Below are 20,116 nucleotides of genomic sequence, written 5' to 3'. Positions count from 1 at the left end.
CGGCGCCCGGGCGCGGCGGGCTCCCCGCCTCTGCTTTCGGGGAAGGGGGCCGTGCTTTCCGCGCATCCCCCGGGGACTGCTGGGGGTCCCCCGAGCCGCTCCCGGACTGGTGGCGGCCGAGGGGCAGCCTCGGGTCGCCCAGCCCCGGCTGCGTGCTCCTGGGCACTGTTCAGAGTAAGCTAAAGAAAAGGTGACTCGGTCCTCCCCGCAAAGAGGGCTTCTACCACCGGAGGTTATCATGGCACTGCCTTAGGGTCTGGTCTGTCTAAGTCAGAGGAAAAAGGGCCGGTACACCTACGTTTGGGAACTTTCAGGTCTGGTTGTCCTCTTCCACCTGCCTCAAACCCTGACGTTCTATGGCAGTGCATGAAGCCGTGAAGTAGGACAGTCATTTTTTTGTCTGCTGCCTTATTGGAGGGAAAGCTGTCCTGCTTGGAACAGAAATTGACCAAAAAAAGAAGAGGTTTGGTTTGCTCTGTGAAAGTGGTGTGCTCCTGTGCTGGATGTGAACTGCCTCGGAGCTGTGCCCTGCTCCTTGCTGTAATTCCTGCCTTAAGGGGCGGCTGCTGGCAAACATATGACGTAATAAAAATAATAAGTGAGGTGGGAGCAGGTATCTTGCCTGCAAGAAGCTGTGTTTTGTCTCTCTTTTAGAAAATGCGGTCATTACTGAAATGTGAGGTCGAATGTCTTCACGTCAGGAATGTCTGTGCAGCTGAGGAATCACAGCAGTAGGATAGAAGACAGTTGTCAGAATGTATCAGATGCTTTTACAGATGGGGAAACTTTAAAAAGGGTCTAATCTGGGTACGTCAGAAATGGGGAAGATTTTCTCCTTTCATTCTGCATAAAGGTTGTGTCATGAGCTGTGTCAGGAGCTGTGCCATGCAGGCTCGTCTTTGCTGGAAGCAAGCAGTGGTCAAGGCTTTGATGGGTCTAGTGCTGGTTAGAACATTGATTTGTTAACTGTTGCTGTCTATTAATATGTTTAGTTAACCCTTCCTTTTCAGTTTGGAAGTGGATAGATTTATATTACAGTAATGTTATCACTGTGATGCTTCTTGCTGCTGCGTTTCCACTGTGCAAATAAAAGAGCTCTTCTGCGCCTGAAGTAAATGATTACTTCCTGAAGTATGTTTCACTGCATATTGCTGTAGTTTAGCTAATAATTGAGCAGGGTTCCAGTTACGGGAACTCTTCTTCTTTGGACTAAAAAAAAAAAAAATTAAATGGTCAAAATTGTTAATCGGCACCGAATTTAACTGTCCTTGGGCATAAAGAATAGATGAAATAAAGCTTTCAAACTAGCCAGAAAAATGACCAGTGCAGTAATGAATTGAAGGTGTATCTTTAGCTAATGTAGAAGTTCAGCATGGCATTGAGTTAAAAGGCAATTACAGATACGGTTAAATTCTGGTTCAGAGCCAGTTGTGCTAACATCCCCCTCTGCTGTTTCTGGAAAATATTTCCATTCCGATGCTCTGCAGAGCACTTGATGTGTGTTGTGCTATCAGAGACTTTTGTGAATGTCAGTGCTGTTGTTTTAAACAATCATTGAGTCCATCTGTTGATATTCTGTGATAATATTTTTATTCGGTAATGTTTAAGAACCACTTCATGCATGTGCATTATTTGGCTTGATGTATGTGCAACCTGGCTGTTTAAGCAGTGTTTCCCTTCATTGCAAGGGGCTCATCTGCGTTGCACCCTGCAATTGCCAGTAGGACAGTGGCAGTGCATCAGCTGTGTAACAGCCCAGCACCCCTCTGTCAGCCTGGTGCAGTAAAGAGAAGAGGTGGGGGAGAAAAAAAAAGTGGGAAACTAGTGAGTAGTTTAAAATCCTGGTTCATCCATGTGCCTTCAGCTGGCTCTCTTCTTCAGTCTCGGCTTGGTTGTATCTGCTGTCCACATATGTCTTCTCTGTTATAACAACATTAGTGTACAGCCTTAATTTCAAGTGCAGGTGTAGATATTGTAGCAGCAAGTTGGAATGGGAAAAGGAGAGGGTGCTGCAAGAGGTGGGAGAACAGGGAAGGAGAGGTTGGCTGTTGGCACAACTGATTTGTACTGACTGTCTTTCCCCACACACTTCAGAATTCACTGTTCTCCTTTCAGCCCTGTCTTGGGAGCTGTGCTTGCTGCACGTGTCTCTTTTAAGCTGCCTGTGCCCCTGTCCCTGGCTGTGTGAAGGAGGATGTGGTGGGCACTGTGATGTGGGGCTTAGAGGTGGGTGGGTTTGCTAGAGTGGCTGTGGGGGCTGTGAGGGGACTTCAGGGTCAGGTGTATCCCCGTGGCACTGTGGAACCCTTGGTACTGATGTTTTGTCTCCATCCAAACCAACACAGTATTGCTTTGGAAACATTTCAGATGGCTACTGTGTCACCTAGTGCATCAGAAACATGACACGGGTGCTGCTGCAGCTGCATGTTGCTGAATAAAATGTTTGTGAAACGTCATTATTTTCATGGGAAGAGCTGTCAGGATATTGGAAACAGTGATACCACTGCATGGGCGTGCTGGGTATGCTCTAAGCAGGGTTATTTTAGTGTATCACTATCCTTGTTTGCCCCTTCCTTGCTTCAGTTTTTCTTCTGTGTGGAATGCTTGCCTCAAAAAGTTCTTTGCTCAGCCCTTCATTGTAGTTCCTTCAAATCCTGCACTGAAATGGAGGTTATCCAAAAACTTGACCAAACAAGAATTTTGCCAATAGAAATTGGCCAGTTGTACTAAAATGGTATAACAGAGAAGCGGTCAACACTGCTAATTCAGCTTGGCAAAAATTGATACACCAAGTGAAGGAGAACAGCGTGGCATGTGTCACCCCCATATTCTGCATCTCTCAAAAAATGGCACGATATGATTTCTTTTTATTTGATGGCAATCTAATCCTGTTATAAACCACCTAAAACACTCCTTCAGGTGACATCTGAGCAAATACTTTGAGAAGAAAAATGTTCCCAGAGTTAATTTTGCTCGTTATCTCTTTCAGTCAAGTTAAATGAAGGTATTTTATGGAACTCCTAATTCAACCTTATAGCTGATCAAGTTTGACAGGAGTACGGAAAATAAGATTTGCATATTTTGTGTGTTCACTGAGGGGCTGCTTGGGATCCCTTAATGTACATGGTTATTAATTATAAGAATGCATCTAAGTATATACTTTGATCTTGATGATAAAACCAGGTTATTATTATTTAAATCTAGTATGCCTTCTGTAGATGTTCTGCTTCTGTTCTCAGTACAGTAGCCTGGTTATTTTGAGGATGAAGGAAAGACTACATTTTTTATTTCCTGCTCATGCATTTATCCCTCTTAATTTCTTTTCGTCAGGGAAATAAGTTGAAATTTAGGAAATGTTTTAAAGGAAACATTTTAAAACCCTGCACTCGAGGATTAAAGAATACACATTACTTTGTGAATTTTGCCTCAAATACGAAGCCGGTGTGCTCTGATGGAAGATGTGACAACACACGTCTATCTCTGAGCTCGCTGCTGTGTGAGCTTGTCTGCTTATTTTAATCTGGGAGAGAATCATTTTCTCAGATAAGTGAGAGATCCAGTCCCATTATTGGACTTAATTGTGTTATTGTGGCTTAGCAATTTACATCCGATCAAATGAGGCTGCTTTAGCAGGAGATGTGCTTCATGCTCTTTCTGGATACAAGTTAGAAAATATTAGCTTATATTTCAACACAGAAGGATGAGAATAGCTGCTCGCTGTCTGTAAGCTGAGGCCTAATAAGGTAAGAGGAATCTCATTCTTCTCTGGCCGGAGTGGGACCTCAGAAGCTGAAGAAAACAAGCTGAAGACCTGGTGCTTGCAGTCGGTTGACTGATTTGTAAACTTTGGGATGTTGGGAAAATTGGGACTGGAAACCTTGCTCAAAGGCTTTCTGTGTTTCTTTACCTGTTGTCTCATACGTGTGCACTGGGTTTACGAGGGAAGGTTTTGATAGCCGGGGCCTGCAGGGGTGTCCTCTGAGCAGAGCCCGGCACTGCCCCACATCAGATCAGATCAGAGCAGCCGGAGCTGAGCCCCGAGCGGCGCCGGGTGCGCTCCGAGAGAGCAGGCTGAAGGAACGGAATGACCGCTGTGCGACAGCAGCTGGGGGGGAGGAGAGAGGTGTGAGACGCGGCCCTGCGGGCACCGAGGTGAGGGCAGGAGGCGCTCCGGGCGCGGAGCGGCAGCTCCCTGCGGCCCAGGAGAGGCGCACGGAGGAGCAGGCCGCGCCCCGCAGCCCGCGGGCACCGCGCCGAGCCGATCCCCGCGAGCGGCCGCGGAGGTGCCCGTGGGGCAGCAGCGGACGCGGTCTGAAGGCCGCGGCGCGTCGGGCCGTAGCTGCGGCCCGTGGGGAGGGGCCCGCGGCAGGGCGGGAAGGCCGGGGAGCCGCCGCACGTGAGGAGCCGTGTGGGGCGGTGCCTGAAGGGCGGGACCCGCGGTACGGAGCCGTGCCGGAGCAGCGGTGGGGGAGCTGCCTGTGGGAAACACGCAGGACGGGCTCGGGAAGGGCGGCATCCGTGAGAGGAGACGTGGAGCAGGGGCAGAGAGACCGTGCAGGAGCGGCGGATCTGCGCTGTGGGCTGACTGCAACCAGTGCTCACTGTCCCCTGCACTGCTTGAGGGGAGGACGAAGAAGAGGTGGATGGATGGGGGAAAGTTTTTAGCTTGCTTTTAGTTCTCAGTGCGCTGTCCTGTTGTTAAGAGGCAACAAATTGCATTAATCTCCCTGTGCTGAGCCTGTTTCGTCCATGACAATACTTGGTGAGTGATGTCCTTGTCTCAACCCTTGAGCCCTCTTCCATAGTGTTTTCTCACCCTGTTCCTTTGAGGAGAGGCAGTGAGAGAGCGGTGTGGTGGAGCTCATCAGCCAGTGAGGGTCAGACCATCACAGTGTGTTACGTGCCTCCTGAGAAGTCAAATCAGAAGTCTAATGAATCTTGCACAGCTGGTCTTTCTTCACTTGATAGCCTGAACAGTGAGGAAGGTCACAGAATGGCCAGGGCTGGAAGGGACCTCAAGGATCATGAATCTCCAACCCCCCTGCCACATGCAGGGCCACCAACCTCCCCATTTAATACTAGACCAGGCTGCCCAGGGCCCCATCCAATGTGGCCTTGAACACCTCCAGGGACGGGGCATCTATAGCCTCTCTGGGCAGCCTGTTCCAGCACCTCACCACTCTCACGGTAAAGAACTTCCCCCTGACATTCAACCTAAATCTTCCCTCCCTCAACTTAAAACCATTTCCCCTTGTCCTGCTGTCACTTACTGCTCTGGCTGAGTAGGACTGCATTGATTTCTTCATTCCTTCTCAACCATCTGGGACCAAGACACAGGGATGAAAAAGAAGCAGTGATTGCTCCCTTGTGTCCTTTTAGCATGAAAGGAATGGAGAATAAGCAAAAACCATTTATATATCTGGTGATCTGCACAGCGACATTAACAGCATTTTGTGATTTGAAGTGTTAAAATAATTCAGCAATTTTCAGAATCTTCATGAAGATGCAGTCTTTCCTGAATGCTGGGAGATGACTATCTACTGTGTCAGGATTGTAAGCAGTTTTTCCCCATACAGAAAAAAAAGATGTGACATAGTGTGATATACTGGCTGTTTTTTTTTTGTTTGTTTTTTGTTTTTTTACAAAAGCAAAACTGTTTTTGCTCGTGTTCATTAAAAATGGAGAATTAGATTTGGTCTGGGAATTTGCTAGCAATGAGTAATGATTTATTGATGTGGCAGCAAACACTCCAGCTTCTCTCAAAGAACAGCAACATGTACAATTGGAAGCACTAACAATATTTGTCGATAATGGGCACAGTTGGCTTTTGCAGGTGTCTGAGAGCTGTAAAGAGCATCAGCTCTAAACATGAGTTCTTGATGAAAGAATTTCCTGTGCACTCATACTTCACAGGGAAGTGTAACCCAAAGCACAGTTTGTGTTCCCTCAGTAATGCAAAAGCAGACAACTTTCCTTGAATCTTAGTACATACCTACTTAGCTCCACTGTTGTTTGTTTTTTTATATGATTCAGAACTGACTGAACTACCAATACTCATGGTTCTCCATGAAGAACAGTCAAGAATGTGTTATTCGCATGGCTGCAGTAGGCATGCCTTGATGGTCCACATTCCCCAAATTGCTCATATTTGATCTCTGTTTAATCCTGCTAGTGCCTACAAAAAAATAAAAATGTACTGAGTCAGCACAGGGTCTTATGATCATGGCTGTGAAATTCAGTGTTGTTTGAATGTTCTACCCAAGTCATTTGTATTTATGTCTGTTGAAATGTCAGAGCACCATCTGTCCTGACTATGCAAAAACAGACTAATGAGGTGTGCCAGCATCCTGTGTGGGGACAGTTGGGATCACCTGCTCAGTATTTAAGTTTGGCAAGTTGAGTGTGCTGCCCTGTGAAGTTCATTTGTGTTGGAGTATGTTGGTACCATTTATGTTGGATGCAAATAATCTTGATTACTGTGTCACCTTACTGATTTTTTTTCCTTTCTCTTCCCATTGGCACAAGCTGTACTGAGTAGCTGGGCAACACAAACTGTTCTGGCTTGTCCTGTAGTGCGGGCAGCCAGGTTTTATGGCTCTGAATTAAGCTGATGAGCTAATGCTTTTTATAAAGTCATTTTTGGTGCTATTTCTGCTTTTTCACTAATTCTGCATTGCAAGTTAGATGCAGTGTGGTACAAAATTCTTTGCTTACTGTTAAAATATTATAAGAGGACGTTAAAATGAAGGAGACTGATGATATTTCACATGGAAATTTTCTTTGAAAATTACTGCAGGAATTGAGAAGGACAGGCGTGACTGGCACAACCTCCATCTGTTTTGTGCAGGGCAGCAACGTTCTTTCATTTCTTATTATCACTGAAAATCACCACTGTGAAGATTCTGCTACTGTGCAGGAAAAGCTGCAGAGAATATTTTAATAGTTTTAGTTCCCTCCTTACATATTGGGATCTCACAGACATTAGGGAGTTGTCTCATTGAAGTTTGGCTCTTAAAATAGCCTAATTGACTGAAGAAAAGTCTTACTTTGGGTTAGTGTGCTGCACTATGCAGTGCAGCGCTTTCTTCCTTAAGAAGCTTCATGCTAGGTGAATGTATAGCAAGGTAGGATCTTTCTGTCCCTGCACTCTGAAGTGTGAATTAAAGTGAACGCACACACGTTTAACAAGATGAGGAAGAACATAATGGTGACTGGAACATGTGTTGAGGTGAGCCAAATGATCCTTATGGGTCCCTTCCAATTCGGGATATTCTGTGATTATATGAAATCAGAGATAATTTTTCTCTTCATAAGCTTTTTGTTTCTATGCAAGCAAGATAGAAATACTGTCAGGTTTTCTGCAGTTGCCTGAAATGAAGTCCTGGTATTTCATAGGCCAAAGCTTGTCTGGCCTCTTGCACAGCAGGAGAATGCTCTTGAGAATGTGGTGGGTTTTCTTGTTGTTTCTTTTCTTTTTCAAGCAAACAAATGAATAACAGTAGCTAGTCCAGCAGCAGCTACTACCTGTATGCAGATCCTTCTACAGTGGCTGACAATGCGTGTGGGATAATGTAGGCAGCAAGAAGGAAGGTGCATTGGGTCCCTGAGAGCAGTGACTGTGTGGCTCAGAGCAGCAGTGTTTCAGGGTTTGCTAATGGGAGGGCTCATAGAAAACTTTTATTAACATGTGAGTAACAGACCTGTGGACTTCTTAGATTGTATTTTTCTATTTGGATTATCATCTTTGTGGTCTGAATACAGTGTCCTTTGTACTGCTGGAAAGATGAGCTACTTTTGTCTTTCACCACTGCTGCTAACTCCTATTCACCAAAGATCAGTGATGAGATCAGAGCTGCCAGAGGTGTGTTTTGGCATCTGATCTAGGCCAGGATGGTTTCGATAAGTGAATTGCATCAAGCTCCCTACTATCCCTTGCAGTCTCCGAACTGATCTCTAAAAACATTGCTATCTGGCAGAATGTTGTCCTCGCTTGTACCCCCGTCATTATGAGGTATTGGGACCTAATTCTGAGATAAGGCTCTAGTGGAATTAACAGGCCAGTATGCTACCCAGACAAAAAAATTTAAGTTCAATGACAAACAATGAAGTGTTTGTGTTGTTTCTGAGATAGGAGTGGGTTATTTATACAACTGTTGGGCAGAAGCTACAGTGGTAGTCACACAGAGAATACTCTGGGGAGTGAGATTCAGTGCCTGCCGAATGGATGAGACTGCTGTATTCTGGAGGTTAATTTACTTGTGCCAGCAAATGTACTGAGCCCTTGTGTTTGCTAGTAGAGGCCGTTTATTAGTCCAAGGTCTCTTCTGAAAAGTTAAGGAAAGCTACTGCCCAAAAATATGTTGCCTTGTTCGCGTATATTTCTGCCATCTTTATTCTTTCTTATTTTTATGTTTCTGGTGTTTTTGTAACCATCCTACTGTTTTTGAATGTGTGAGATTTGGGCATAGAGCCTTTCCAAAATAACTGATGTTAAAGGCTCCTATTTTGTGAGGAGTGTGCCTGTAAGTTATTCAACAATTTTTCTTCTGATTATTAACCTTTCCAAACCAAATGAACAGTAAACGAGACATAAGCTTGAACCAAGTTTTGTCGTAGAGAGTTTCTGTGTACGTCATAGATTTGGTAGATCCAGTGAAAGGAATCTCGTCTCTCACAGAAACATATTCTGAAATGATAATTTGCAGTGCTTTTAAATTTACCTCTTACTAGGGCTGTTTGCAAAATGTGCAGGAGCCTGATAAACTTGCAGGATTTGCGTGTTATAAGTGAAGCAGCTGATGAAATGCTTTGAGCTGGGGTGTGTGCATCTGTATGGAGAGGGGAGAGAGAGGGCATGAAAGAATGAAACGGATGAGACAAGGCTAATTCAGGAGCTTTATAGTTATAGCTCTTGTGAGTCAATAACTTACTGGACTCAGAGATACTATTAGTAGCAAAAAGCCCAAACCAACCCCTGGTCACATTTCAAGCACACAGTGTTAAAACATGGCTGGTGAGTTTTCTTGTGTGCGATCTTATTGAACTAATACATTTTGTAACTTAACTTTCATACTCTATTGATTGGAATATTATTTGGTTTTAATGTACCCGGGGTTTTCTGTCATTACTAATGCTGAGAAAAATGATGTACTGATTCTGGCTTTTCGTATAGTCTCTCTTATCTTCTATGCCTTATTTGAATGTACTAACTCTAATGTTATTTGAAATTTCTCATCTGCCTGAGGACATTCTGTGTGTCCACGAATTTAGACATGCACCCATACCTGCATTTGTTTAAAGAAATAAAGCATCAAAACCAAACAAAAATCCCAACAGGAACGCTATATATTGTATTAGCTTGTCATTCTGCTTAGGTGCATTTTAGACGTGTTCACTGCTATTTGTTTAAATATTTAGTGTGAACTGATTCATGCTTTTTAGAACACTTAAATATGAAAAGAGCCTTAATTTTCAGATGAATTACCCTCTGCCATTCAATATAAATTTTTCAAACCATGTAAAAAGAAGGTTCAGCTGCTGGCCCTATATTTTATTTTCTGTTTTTGTCAAAGAGCAGAGTGATAGGCAAGCTGTGACTTGTTTTCTTATACACATTTCTTTTTTGTTAATTAATTGGAGACATTTTAAAGGAGCACCTATTAGTATCTTACAGTGACCTCCTTGGGAAAGTGGCTTAAATATAGGAAACATCCTTGTAGTTGATTTATGGAGTTCCAGGTCATCTGCAAAACTCTTCTTGATACTTCTCCCAGCTCATAATGTATATTAGGCGAGTTTGGACATTTCCTTCCTCTTCCATCACTCCTTGTTTTTGTTGTTGTTCTTTCACACCGTTTCATTTCTGTGAAACTTCTGTGAAACTTCTGAATGTTCTAATTGCAAACTCTGGATTTTATGCAGTTCTGTGAATTTTTTATATTGTGTTGTTGATTGTTTCTGTGCAGTTACGGTACGTGGGGTTGTAAAGCTACGTGCATTTCAGGGTTTGCAATGTCAAAGATAAGCATTTTGATTACATTTTAGATAGATCCTCTGTGGCACGCTCTATGGACGAGTGAGCACAGGTGAAGTTCTGTTCCTGAAATGGTTCTGAAGCTGTACTTTGTGATAGTATTTTGCCTCAACAGCACGCCAAGGACTAAAAGAAAAACAAAAATTTGTCATGAACTGATAATTTGTCAGAGAGATGTTTATCATCAGAGTAGGCACATAGAAGGATTGAGTCAGTAATCTGTCCCGCACAAACTCCTTCATCTAGCAAAGTATTTAAAGATACATGTTTTTCTGGATCAGATCACAACGTTGGGAAATTACTGGGCTCTGACTGTTTGAATGGGTGATGCACATGGAACATTTTCATTTGATGCCAATCTTAGAAAGATCTTTAAGTCAAGGCCACTGAAACCTTTGCCAGTTAAGTGTATAATACCTGAGAATGGATAATCCTTTTGAAGTCAAAGTGCTTAAATTTAGGCTCATAAGTTATATGCTTAACTGGATCAAAGGCTAATTATAAAAAGAAACTCTTTATTTTGTTTAATTAAAGATCGTTCTTGTGATACTAATGCCAGTGTCTGTTTTGTGGGAGAAAGAGCCAGAGAAGAGGTATAAAATGTCATAATTTTCTCTTTTTGATTCAAAGTGTTTTTTTTTTTCCCATTGAATATATAAAATATGTATTTCTTTGGTGGTATTTCTTTGCTTATTTTTCACAGTTGGAAGTGAAATTAAATTCGTTTAACAGTAAGATACTTCCTTCTTTTCTTTATGGTGGAAAAACACGTTTTCCATTCACTGAAAAGTGTCTCCTTGTGAATACAAGTAATAGGCAAAAAGATGTGCTCAGAGCCAGCAGCTCTACCATCCGAAGTGGCATGTGCTATTGATGAGAACAGCTCTGAGATCCAAGTGCATTTTTGGAGTTGCCTGATTCATTACCACAGAAAGGCTGTTACGTACCAGGAGAGGAGGAAAAATCATTGGCAGGGTGAAGATGGTGAAGGAGGTTTTTTTCCAAGCTTGTCTTCCATGTGTGGATTCCAAAAAACACAACTTTTTTTTCCTTTTAAGTACTATAGCCCTTGAAGCAGAAGCGATCAATGTAAGGAATAGCATAGCGCTGTGATTGAAATACGTAAGAGCTTTCTGTTAATCTCTTTCAGCTATCCAAGCTGTTGGCATTTGGGACAGCTGCCATTTTTGTGTTATTTCATCCCATGTGAGACTTCACAAACATCCAAAGGAACAAGAGGATAACATCTTGAGAAAGAAGGATTTAAATACTGTGGGGCTATTGCTGTGAATTGTCCTTGAAAGAAGTTTGGAGGAGGAATAGCAGTGATATTTTGTGCTTCAGAAAATACATATGGTTTTGGGTAATCCTTGCTACTTTGTCTGTGCATTCCAATCTCTCCATTTTCATGAACTTTTGATACATTGACTGCTTTGAAATTATTTTTCCACCTGGGATGTGTTATTGAAATCTAAGTAATAATGGAAATATTACATTTTCAAAGGAAGTCATAAAATACTCCCAGATAAATCTTCATGTTCTCTGCTCTGTCCACATGAAAGACAACTTTATGTTCTTTGGTATGTTTCAGTGTTGACCATCATTAATAAACGTCAGTCTTCCTCTATGACAGCCAGGTGGGTGTTGGGTTTTTTGTAAGAAAACTGAGTCAGAGGGGTGGTTGTTATAACAACACAGCAGATCAGTAGATGTCTGCTTTGCAGTTTGAACTCTCCCATGCCTTGTTCCTTAAGTCAGCCCTTACACGAGCTGTAGTTGTTTCTATATGCAGAAATGCTACAAGATTACTCTTGTTGTAGTTGATTAGGAAATATGACTAGAGAAAAAAGAGGCATTTGTTCTAGGCAAAAAGATGTGCTTGTATGAATAAAATGCATCACAAGGGTTGCAAGTCCAAGTGTTCCTCCTCAGGAGCCAACGGTCAATGTCAAATGGAAACTCTGCATTTCTGCAGTATATGTGATGAAAGCTGAATAATAAAAAAGCTGAGTAAAAACATTGTTCTGCAATATGACACTAAACCTCTTCCAGTGTTCTGTAACTTTCAAGTCAATTAGACAAATAATATTCTGAATAACAGACCATTCTTGTACATTTGTCTCTAAACAGACTTCAACACTGCAGTGCTTATTGGTGTGTAAGTCATTAAAGCATATGCAGATTTGTTTGTGTGCTACTTCCCTGCTCATCTCAGTGTGTTTGTTGAAAGATCCCTGAAAAAAAACACTCCTCAAGGAACATCTTTTGAACATTAATGCCCAATCAAGGAGGGGGTGAGTTATTATTTTCATAATGAAGTCATCTTTCCCCTTGAATCGATGTACTGCATAAAATGCAGACAAGAACAAAAGCACTTTTGCTTATTTGATCTTCCAAGAGCAAGCTTATGATCTGCTATTGCAGAGCGTGGTTGCTGATCATCTATGAGTCCAGGTGCACAGAAGAGGTGGAGGAGCCTTTTTTTCTTTCTTCATGTAGAAATCTCTTGAATTTATACTGAGATGTGAATGGCAAGGCACATCAACAAGTGCAGAAGAATAGTACCAAGTCTGTCTGCAAGTGGTGGATGTAGCTGGTCAGGTTTATGTTGTATGTTGAATGGAACTATGCTGCAGACATTTTCTGAGGTTTGTCTCAGCACCTCTAGGTTTCAGAGCTTTTGAGGCTCTTGCACTGATGTTGATGTACTTATCTCAGCTGCTTCCCCAGTACTGTGTAATGCAAAGCATTTGCCATTCATTTTCTCTCTGACCTGGATAGCTTCTTTCTTCTTTCCACATGACCACCTTTCAGGTTTCCTTACGCTGTGTGCATCACCTGGTATAATAAAGCAAAGCAAATATTTTTTTACGTGAAGCTCTGCGCTTAGCTGTATTCTGCTTTCATCTAAAGCTGACTTTGGAATGTACTTCTATGTAATTAATCATTTTTTAATGATATTTCAAGGTTGATATGAATTAGGGAAGCTATGGGGAGAATTTGGATCTTGAAGGCAAAGTGCAGGCTCAGTGAAAAATACAAATAGGCGAACGGGCAGAAGCCTTATTAAATTGGCAGAAGTAAGAATTCCAGATTGAATAATGTTTCTTCATAACATGTTTTATTAAAAAAGGGAAGGAAAAAAAGGGAAAAATAAAATTGCAAAAAGTTATACAGTAAATAGCAATTGTGCTACAGTATGCAAAGATACGAGCTAATATTTGCCCGTTCCTAGAAATAGCAACAAAATGTCACTTTGAGGAGAGAAAAGCACAACTTAAAACTCTGGTGTTTTCTTCATCTGCTTCTATATACACAGTATAGACTTTAAAAATGCAGTTTGAGATTCAGAACGTGACTTGTTTTGAAAAAGTGTTTCTAATTTTTATTCACTAAAATTCAAATTAGGCTATTTAAACCTGGGAATCAGCAAAAACGCATGGGGTGAAATTGTTTGAAAGAGCCTTAATTATTTCTCCTGCAATTCCGCCATTTTTCTGCTGTTGTTGTGAAGCATCTCTATAAACATTATTGCAATATATATTTTGACATTTGAGAATTTTTAGCTATATTACAAGGGCTGCTCCAGAAGTACTGCCTCCAATTTTATTATGTTGGCTCATGCTGTCAGAGGTGGATGTTGGTACAGCAGTAGAAGCTGAACCTTCCCACCAGTATCCCACTCCATTTTGTTTCCTTGTGACAGATGGCAGCAGAGGGGAGCTCTGACACAATGGTGTCTGACGTGGAAGTGTGGATGAATTGAAGATGTAGCACTGAGTTTCTCCATGTGGAAAAAATGGCACCCATTGACACTGATGCTCGCTGAACGTTTCTGTAGACCAAATGGTGGATGTGAGCATGGAGGAGCAGTGGGTGGTGCGTTTCAGCAGTGGTGACAGTGACAGTGGGGCACCTCTGCTGGTGGTGCCGATGTTTACAAGCGCAGCATGCGAGCTCTTGTTCATCGCTGATGGAAATTGCACAGCTAATGTTGGTGACTGTGTTGAAAAGTAGTGTTTTGTAGCTGAGAATTTGCTTTATCAAGTAGTGCTCTTTGTATCTGTTGTAGTTTCCATGGGAAGCATTACTTTCAGACCAAAAGATATTAAAAAAAAAAAAAATAAAATCACCCAAGAAAATGATTTTATTTTTGCAGTGACATAGGTAACCCTATCTGAAACCTTGTTTCATCTGTAGTATTTCATATTTTCACGTGTTATATTAACCCTGATGTTTATACATTTCTAGTCTTTAACAGCTTAATAACATGTCGCTTATTTCCTTTAGCAATCTTCAGCTATTGCAACAGATTTTTTTTTATTTATTTTATTTTTAAGAGAGGAGAGAGAGAATAACATGGACAGAAACACTTTGCTTTCCATATTAATTCAGGCAAAAGTCCTTCTGACCTGCTATATCTGTGACCACATCTGTTTTTGGTGCTTCAAGGCAATAACCTCTGTAATATTGCCCTGAAGTTTCAGAAATTTCATTTGAGGAGTCTAGTATTTTATTACTTATTGTTATAGTGTGTTTGTCATGTCTATAAACGCCTGTAGTCTGCTGTCCAGATTTGTGTGGGAATGAAATTCAGTATCCAATTCTGTATTGTGTGAAGAAATTGTTCAAGTTGTTATTTGGTAATTCTGATGAATGATCTGCTGATCATTCTCAAGCCAGAGGTTATTTGCTTCAATGTGTCCTCGCCTTTGTTTGTCACTGCTGTTCTGTACACTTTATGGAGAGGTGTGCTGGACCCACTGCTCAGCCTTTGCTCACACCTATATAGTTGATGTATTTTCTGAAGCTGGGGGACTGGAACCCAGGGCACAGTTGCAGATCCCAGCACACCTCTGTTGTACTACTGCAGTCCTCCATCCCACTGTTCACAAACCTGCCCTCCCTCCTGCTTTTGGACAACTGCTCTTCTTTGAGCAGAGCTTTTCACCACTCTCATTAGCGTGAAGCTCTTGTCTTCATTATCCTTTAATACTTTTACATGATCAGAAGGTATTTTAATCTCTTCAGTCATCCCTCTTTCATGTTGATTCTTAATGTTTCTCTGTATTCTCTCTTAAAGATCACTCTTCCCTAGTTCAAACCATTATTGGGCCTTCCTGGTTCACATGAAACTGATGGAGTTACCGAGTCTGACTTTGTCCACAAGTGTTTCTTTGCATTCAGTTAAATCACTGATAAGGCTGACCATCTCTCTCCATATTTTTGTTTTGTTTTCCCCTTGCTGTGTTTCATATGCCTGCTTGTGTTTGAAGTCTGTAACTTTCATCTTGAGATTGAAGGCTGTAATTTATTTTTGTCACCTAACATTTTTCTTATCATTTCGGTTAAAAATTTTGTTTTTCTTCCTGTGGGATGAAAAGTAGATTTACTATTACTATATCTTAATTTTATTACAGTCAGTTAACTTGACTGTTGAAAAGATGAGTAAGAGGTGAAGGCAGGAAAAGAGGGAAGGACCTCAGGGGTCTGTCTTGGGACCGGTGCTCTTTAACATCTTTATCAATGACATCGATGACGGAATCGAGTGCATTCTCAGCAAGTTTGCTGATGACACCAAGCTGAGTGGTGTAGTTGACACTGTGGAAGGAAGGGATGCCATTCAGAGGGACCTTAACAGACCTGAAAGGTGGGTCCGGGTGAACCTGATGAGGTTCAACACAGCAAGGTGCAGAGTTTTGCACTTAGGCTGGAGGAATCCCAGGCATCCCTACAGACTGGAAGGAGCGGTCCTTGAGAGCAGCCCTGCGGAGAAGGACCTGGGGGTCTTGATAGATGAAAAGCTTAATATGAGCCAGCAGTGTGCTCTTGCAGCTCGGAAGGCAAATGGGATCCTGGGCTCCATCAGAAGAGGGGTGGCCAGCAGGGACAGGGAGGTGATTGTCCCTCTCTTCTCTGTTCTTGTGAGGCCCCATCTGGAGTACTGTGTCCAGGTCTGGAGCCCTCAGTACAGGAAGGACAGGGAACTGTTGGAGAGGGTCCAGAGGAGGGCCATGAAGATGATCAAGGGACTGGAGCACCTCCCCTACGAAGACAGGCTGAGGGAGCTGGGCTTGTTCAGCCTGGAGAAAAGAAGGCTGCAGGGTGATCTCATTGCAGCCTTTCAATACCTAAAGGGCGCCTACAAACAGGAGGGGAATCAACTCTTTGAAAGGGTAGATAACTGCAGGACAAGGGGAAATGGTTTTAAGTTGAGGGAGGGAAGATTTAGGTTGGATGTCAGGGGGAAATTCTTTAGAGAGAGAGTGGTGAGGTGCTGGAACAGGCTGCCCAGAGAGGTTGTGGATGCCCCGTCCCTGGAGGTGTTCAAGGCCACATTGGATGGGGCCCTGGGCAGCCTGGTCCAGTATTAAATGGGGAGGTTGGTGGCCCTGCATGTGGGAGGGGACTTGGAGCTTCATGATCCTTGGGATCCCTTCCAACCCTGGCCATTCTGTGATTTCTTCCCATGTATCAGAGAGCTAAAAAATCCTGGAGACATTTTAGCCTTTTTTTTTTAATCCGTACCTGGAGGTTAGCTGCTATGCAAAACACTGTGTTCAGTGGTGGACAGAGCTGAGCTCCTCTGGCAGTGGTTCTGCTTCCTGCCTTGAAAGTTCCTGCACTGCCTTCTAGCAGCAGGTGGAAACCCCGCAGCAGCAACCACAGTATTAAAAGTTGAACTTTATTTTTTTGTGAGTAATTATTTATGGGAATAATTAATAAATCAATACAGTGGCTTGTATGCATTTTGGTTTAATTTGCAGCTAGTCTCCTTTCTAGCCTGGTTTGTAGCCCTGAGGATTGTGCTTGGCAGTGACCCCTATTTCAGCAATGTAGCAGGGAAGTAGCACTGGTCTTGTAGCTAGCACCCAGCAAGGAGGCATTTCCAGCAGTAGCTACAAAGCTTCCTGGACAATTTGAGCTGTTGATTAAGATGTTGTTTTTTTTTTTTTTCCTGATGAGATTCTGTGCGTGAGATTCCTCATCCAGGCGATTTTCCATTCTTTTTCCTTCCTGCTTCAGAATAGCAAAAGCTGTTTAAACCTCTTTGCCTTTTCTATCTCACCTATTCTTTTTATTCTCTCTATCCCTCTTGTGCTTATTTTTCCATTTTTTTCTCCTTGTTTTTTTCAAGTCTTCCTTGTTACTGAGTTACCTATTTAAATATGCATTTTAAGTGGTATTGACAGTCAAAACAAGCTAAATAAGTTGCACATCTATCTTATGACTTTCTCCCCTACAGGTACAACATTTTGTGAGTGTATGGGCAGATTGCTGCATCTACAGAAAATCAGGAGGGAGTATTCCAGAAAGTGACTGAAAAGGTCATTTTGCCCAGTGTTATTCAACCTGTGGTACATGAATCACTGCTGTGCCATAAATCACTGCAAAATGGTCCTCAAAACAATTATAAGAATGCTCCAGGCACACACTCCCACACTCAGCAGGATTGTGTCAGGGTGTGTGGGCAGGCGTAGTCAGCAGTTGGCTCTCAGCTACTGTCCAAGCCTCATTAAAATGTTTATTGCTGGACTGTCCAAAATTTAATCAAATTCTGTTGTTTAACCCAAATGTTAAGTATCCCTGGTCTCAATTTTAAGTGATGCCAACTCAGTAGTTAAATATAACTAATGAATTTTTGTCAGGTGCTAATGTCATAAGTAAGAGTGAAAGGGGAAGTGGGTAGAATGATGTCCCAGTACATCAGTTTTTGTGCATTGGAAGTTCATGTGTGTGTGACTATGGATTTAGGCAAGACCTAGAAAGGTATGTATTATTTTTTTATTTAAAGTGTCTGAATGATGCTGGTGCTCCACAGAACGGCTACACAGCTGATAAAGCTTTCCGGAGTCCTGAGACGTGCTAAGTTTTATCCTACTAACCTCCCTTCTTTACAGTGCTTTGTTTTAGGATGTGTAAAAGTAAGTTTGAGTTTTGGTAGGCATCTTGCTCAGTGCCTTAATCTGTGTAATGCTACAGGTCTACCATTTATAGCTCTGTAGTCTGCCTCATACTTGCAACTGTGCAGCCTTCCACGTATGCACACTACCTTAAGGCACTTATCAGGCAAGGTCTCTAGGGTAGAGTTGTTTTGTCCCAGAAACATGCATGGTTCATAAGATTGTATTCCTTGGCATGACTGAGTATAACTTCTTTCAGGCCACCCTGTGTTTGCAATTTCCTAACTATATATAGCAAAGAAAGACTGAAATGCTTTTCTTAAGATTGGAAAGGGATGAATATTTTTAATGGTTGAAAGGGAAGATATGGATCTTACGGACTTAGAGATGCTTGAGAATCAGTTTTGGAATGTATTTCACAGGATAATGTTGCTTTTAACACTGTTAGAAACTTAAACATGGATAAACCGTTGTGTTTAGATTTTGGAGTTAAAAGTCCAAGCCTTCCTCCCTCCTTTTACCCCAAAATAAGAGAAGACAGTAGTTCATGGGTTAGTGTTTAGACTTGATAAAGATATGAAATTAATGAGTTGTTTCAGGCTTTTTTTGTACCATCATTGTATGTACAATTAAAAAAATATCAGTTTGTTTCTATCATAGTTCTTTGTGTAAGCTGTGGACTTAAAGTACCTCAAGTGTTGGACTGTTCCATAAATTTTCCTAGTAGGAAGTTAGAATTTGGTATGCTTACCACTGTGACTGGTGGCAACTGCTTGGCATGGCAGTTAGCTTCTGTTTTCAGTAAGTCCTTGTAAAGGGGTTTTCCACGTGACGGCAAGGAGCTGTGATGGAATAGCTTCCTGCGTTGGGCTGAGTCTCCTGGAAAGCAAAGACAGAAGTCATTCAGAAAGGTGCTGTGTAGAGCCTTGTGTGCTTGAGGTGTCCCCATCAGGAGCTGGCGCCTGGTCGGGCAGGGCTGTGCTGCTGCTTCTCATATTGCTGATTGTCACAGGCCTGGCTGTCTACTGGCATTTTCCTGAGCATAACATCATTACTCAGATGTTAAAAGAAGTTTATCACGTTTGGACAGTAAATAATTAAAAAGTTTTAAAAAATATGTAATGTGTCCTACAAACAAAGATAGTGAAGGGTTTGGAGGGTGAGATGTATGAGGGGCAGCTGAGGTTCCTTGGTGTGCTCAGCGCACAGCAGAGGAGCTGAGGGGAGGCCTGATGGCAGCTGCAGCTCCTCACAGGGAGCGGAGGGGCAGCGCTGAGCTCTGCTCTGTGTGACAGCGACAGGGCCCGAGGGAACGGCATGGAGCTGTGTCAGGGGAGGGCAGCTGGGGGTTGGGGACAGGCTTTGCTCTGAAGTGATGCTCGTAGGCATGTGTAAGATTCTGAGAAACTAACGTGCTAAATTATTTTTAGTGAACATGTCCAAATTCCTTGCTGTATGATTGGTCTGATACCATAGTTAAATTTGGATAGCCTTCCGTAATACATTTGTTATGCAAAATTTGGAGTGCTTACCTTGAAGTAAGGAAATAAGAGAACACTCTAAAGAAAAGGTTTTGGATGTTCTGAAAAATAGGAACTGCAAATATATTTACTTACATTTCAAGTATAATAAAATCCTTCCAAACAACTGACCTGCTTGCTTGAAAGGAGGAACAGCAGTCGCCTACAGGCAAACAATTAGTACAGATTTCAGTCCAGCTAAGATCTGGCAAAGAAGCAGATACCTGCTGAAATCCTGTGCTGTGAGTTGCAAGTAGCTGCAGTGTTAGGTAGTACTAATAATGAAAGAGTTACATTAGGAAATAGTTCCTACCATGTGGTTAAAAGCTTATTTTTGCTCTGCTAGAGGGATAACACAGAGAATGATACAAATTCTACAGCCTGTGGATTTTTTTGCTACATGGTAAGGGGTCAAGCCCCTTCTTCCAAGAAGAGCTCCCTCTTAATATTCAACAATGTTAAGAAGGCAAACTTCCATGGAAAAAAAAAATAAAAATCAAGGTATTCTTACTTTTAGCCTTCAAGGAGAAAGCTATCTAATGCAAAAAAACCCAAAAAACTTTCTGATAAAGGCCAAAAATGTAATTAAAATTCTTGACATCCAGTATGAACAGGAGCTGATAAAGAGCCTTTTTAGTAAATATTTTCCCTTAGGACCC

General features: G+C 42.2%; 1 protein-coding gene and 1 long non-coding RNA gene across 3 annotated transcripts in view; both read left to right on the top strand.

Moving 5' to 3' along the window:
• Positions 1–20,116, top strand: part of GRIP1 (glutamate receptor interacting protein 1) — a 313,106-nt gene that overhangs the window by 619 nt on the left and 292,371 nt on the right. The gene's annotated exons all lie outside the window — the stretch shown is intronic.
• Positions 4,387–12,079, top strand: LOC149919496 (uncharacterized). The gene is made up of 2 exons (XR_016465710.1): positions 4,387–4,762; positions 11,184–12,079. It is a non-coding gene; the product is annotated as an uncharacterized LOC149919496 (long non-coding RNA).

The sequence above is a fragment of the Phasianus colchicus genome, chromosome 1 (genome assembly GCF_987193195.1).
Source record: "Phasianus colchicus chromosome 1, bPhaCol1.hap1.1, whole genome shotgun sequence".
NCBI classification, from domain to species: domain Eukaryota; kingdom Metazoa; phylum Chordata; class Aves; order Galliformes; family Phasianidae; genus Phasianus; species Phasianus colchicus.
Note: the sequence above shows the minus strand (reverse complement) of the source record. Positions and strands in the feature narration are given on the sequence as shown.